Raw genomic sequence first — 4635 nt, 5'->3', positions numbered from 1 at the left:
TTTTTTTTTTTTTTCAGAGTTTGTTATTCAAATGCGATCGTACGAGAGATTGGTTTGGAAATAACCGTGGAATTTAATAAGACCGGTTGTACTACTTTCATTTAAATAGTTTGTTGGGATGGATTCTTGATTTATGATGTTGGAATCTCTTTTGTTTTCTCTTTATTCAAATTAATAGGGAATGAGAAAATGTGTACGTATATAATGAATAAAATGCACGTAAAGAATAAGAATGTAAGTAAATTTAGAATCTAGAAAGAAATGTGAATAATTTAAATACAAACAAATGTATTAAAACGAAGAATTAAATTGTATTTTAGATCATAAATGTAACAAACATTAAAACTTAAATTCTTCCATATTCCTCATTTCTCTCTCCAAATTTCGAAAATTTCGATAAAATTTCCTTTCGCTCAATACTTCTATTTTCCACATTTCACAAGAACTTTAATGCATCAATCTCATCGATACAAATCCATTTTCTACAGCTCCTCCATTATTCCTCACATCTCCAATTCCCCATCCCCTCGAATCCCCCCCAAAAACCTAACAAACCTAATTTCCTCTTCGTTAAGCCACGTTACACGAATCTCGTCCAAGCAGCAAGAAACCCAAGAATCTTCCTCGGTCGATAAAACAACGATTCGAATTACCAGCTCGAGCATTCGTTACTCCACCACGGAATGAAATCGGATTCGAATGCATTCTAATTGATCCCTCGCCCCGTAACAAGGCGTCTCCCCTCACCCGTTTTTCTTTCCTCTGTTGACGACGTTTTACACGCGTTGTACGGGCGCTTCGTGCTCGCACACAGCTCGCGGCAAGACAAGACGAGGGACCACGAGAGACGTGGTACACGAGAACATGCTCAAGGAGGTGTAAAATCGGCGGCGGAGAAACGATGAAAGTGAAGGAACATTCCAACGGCGTCGTTTCTCCGAGGCGATTCCCGACCGCCCGCTGTCGTAATGCATGACAAACAATGCCGATAACCTATAATCTTCGTGGCCCGTTAACGTCTCCTTCGTAAAGAGGGAGAAAGAGCGGGAAATGATGTGGAGGGTGAGCGTGCCGCGTTATTTTCCAACGATTCGCAACGCGTCGACATTTTGATTTTACGCTCGTGGAAATCAGGAGATTGAACTAGCCGTGTGTACTCGCGTTTCAAAATATTGAACTAGAAGAATGTTTCTTTTTTTTCAATTGCTTCATTACTTTATTTAAAAATCGTTAAATACGTAAGGAAAAAATCGTTGAAAAATGGTTAAATTTCATGTTCTTTCGTTTCTTCTTAATTTTTTTATCTATTCAATTAAATAAAATTCTTAAAATTATCTATAATCTCTCTCTGTCTCTCGAATAAAAAAAGGAACATCAAAAAAGGGTTAGTTATCGCAATCACGTCGATGAATAAAACTGCATCCTGCAGCTGTTCTCGATTAGCGAGGAGAAGAAGAAGCACAGATCTGCATATCTCAGCGTAAGAGGATTAAAAAGCAGAACACTTTTATCGTTATTTTCGTTCGATAAGGAGGAAAAAAAAGAATAAGATGAAAAGATATTAAAGCATGAATTCGTGAATTCCGTTAAGACTGTTGAATGGTCAACAAATGACAGAGTCACGAGGGAATGTACCGTAACACCTTGTGTGGCGCCGATCTCCCGGACGTATATTTCGCATGTACGAAGAATTGTTTCTCCCGTCGAAGTCCAACCATTTCCAAGTTCCGTCGTTGTGCCACTATTTCAGTTTCGCATCGTAAGTTGCAGTAACCCATTCGGCGCCAGCCATCCGGATTGCCACTATCTGAGAGTGAACTACTCTCGAATAGTTTTGACCGAGTACATAACTATATTCTTCGACTATGGTTCTTGAGCAATAGCTTCTAGAAATGTGTATTGTTGCTCTTATTTCGTTTCGAAAGATTTATTTTGAATTATTGTCACTTTTTGTTTCAGATGTGCAAAGTATTAATATATTTGAAGGATCGACTTTAGAAGTCAAAACAAACAGAAAAGTTGATTGAAATTTACATTTGTGATGAAGCGAGACGACACGAGGAGTTAGAACCTAAATTGTTTTTAATTTGATAAATAAGCTTCGATCAATATTTTTATTTTGATTTTTAGAATTGAGTTTTTAAAGATATTGGATTAATTATTCTATATGATTGAAGAAAAAATCGTAATAGAATATTAAATTAGTAATCATGAATATTTATTTTTGTGTTATATAAACTTGTATAAATTAAAATATAAATTTACTTGACACATGTATCACAAAAATCTTTGCAACTCATAGAATTTACGCTTTACTATTAAGTGTTCTCTAAACTTTACTATTTTTGGAATATCGATAGATTATTTGTTATATTATTTATAAAAATACATCGTCATAAGATTAAATATTAAATTTATCAATTTAACATTATCCTTACTAGCTTATCGAACAGAGTTTCTCAAAATGGTCTCGTTAATCATCGACAATCACGATCCATTTCCCGGGAGAGAATTCTAACCGACGATTAGAGAACTGGGACCGTTTGTCTAGAAAACTAAACGGAACTAGAAAACTTGACGTTCCGTTTACTCGGTGTTTCTGTGTGTGTGGTGGCCACCAGTGGCCTGTCTCGTTCGTAATATACGAACGAACGAGAGAAGGAAATTGAAGAAACGCCGCGGGCCTCGTACTTACACCGTAATACCACGGTGGAGGAACGGATTGAACAAGACGAGAGGACGAAGTTGGCCGACAACCGTCTTTTGTGGGGACGGTAGCCGAGTAGTCGTCGTGAAATCGATTTCATATACAATGCCATTCCATTCTTGATGTAATAAGACGCCGGTGTATATCTGTACGATATTGTGCTCCCTCGATCCGAACGATTGTAACGTTACTAGTGTAGCGGTGTACAGGGTGTTAATACATTCGTCGAATATCTTCGAGAGATATCAGAGTCAAAACGAACACAGAAATATCGATTGGAAATCTTATCTATTAAATTATTTTATGTAATGTCGAACCAAGTATATCACGGATATCGTTTTTTATTATAACTTTCAAAGTGATTCTTAATACAGAAGTTGAGATATTTTCTGAATACTTTTCTGAATTAATTTTAAATATATACGAGATAGAAGTGATGAACTCAGTGATGTACTCAAACATATACTCTTTTATATTAAGTAAATTAATTGTAATAATTCTTGTATTTATTTTGACATGTAGAATCGATCATTTAAAGGTGTCACGGGAATATTATTATAACACCCTGTATAGCGTGAAACTCGAAGAGGAGCACGCACGATCCTTGAAAGTATTACTCGACGGCTCGTCAAGACGGTGTGTCTCTCCGGCTACTGGGAGTGGTAATCTCCTGTTCCTCGTATTTACACGTATCCTCCCTGCCAGCCGGGGGATTTACTAAATGCGACGTTTTCCGTGTACCAGCTAAGCCGAAGATCGCGTCAAGCGTTTCTCATTCGGATGGGGACTCGTTCGAACGGGACCAGTTTGTATAATACCTGTGAAACGGTTCATGAAGAGGAGATTATGTACGAATAAGGTGATACGCAGTTGATTGAGTGTCTGTATTATGTAGGTGGCGAAGATTTGTAGAATTTGTCGTTTGAATATCTTTATTCAGTTTAGTTTAAAAGAGAAACGATCTGCGACAAATTTTGATTCACGATATATTATCAGATATTTTATTCATCCATTTAATTTGTAATATAATAAAGAAAAATATAAATTTCAAAGTTTCTAACAATTTTACATCTTATCTTAAATGACCTATCTTTTTACATAGGATCATGTTCCTGAATCAGCTTGTACACTCTCTATGTATATATACTACATGTACATCGTCCTAACGTAATATCGAACGAGATCCACTATCCGCTCCACTTACACGCCATTAATCCCAACACCGTTTCCCCTTTGGAACACGGTCCAAGGAACGAAACTCCACCACCCACGCCCGGTCCCATTCGAATCCACGAGTAACCAAGGACCCAACTTAATACGAAACTTCGGATCTCCTAACGATCTTACATACTCGAACATTCGAGAAAGAAGTTTCGATCGGAATTTCATCGTTCGGATCTTTCGATTGATCGAACTATCCCACCCTCCTCTTCCCTCCCCCCTATCCATCTTCGTTGGAGAACACAGAAACACGTTTCTCCACCTATCCTCCTACCGTGCATACATATGTATCCGGTGTTCCGAGCATTGTCAAGACCGGCCCCGAGGGCAGTAGATAAAGAGCAAGACGGATACTCGAACTTGCCAGCTGCCTTTTGCCCACGCGAATTTGGTGACTCACTTTAGAGTCCACGGTTCCCTCCTCGTGTGTACATAGTGTATATACCTACGCGCTCGTGTCACTCGAATGAATGCTCGTGCCTGTGTATTATATAGTGCCACAGTAGACAGGAACGTAGAGGGGAAAGTCGTGAAAGAGAATAGGCGGGGGAGGAGGAGGAGGAGGGTATCATATTGTATGCTCGAGGCCTCGGTTCCGATAAGATCCTGAAAACGGTTTGATAGACGATTCCGCGCTCTCCTTTTTCATCCTCCTTCTCTCCCTCCCCGCTCTTTCGCCTCTCTTCTTTCCGTGTGTTGGGTTAAGG

Source organism: Apis dorsata, unplaced genomic scaffold (assembly GCF_000469605.1).
Source record: "Apis dorsata unplaced genomic scaffold, Apis dorsata 1.3 scaffold_330, whole genome shotgun sequence".
NCBI lineage: Eukaryota > Metazoa > Arthropoda > Insecta > Hymenoptera > Apidae > Apis > Apis dorsata.
Note: the sequence above shows the minus strand (reverse complement) of the source record.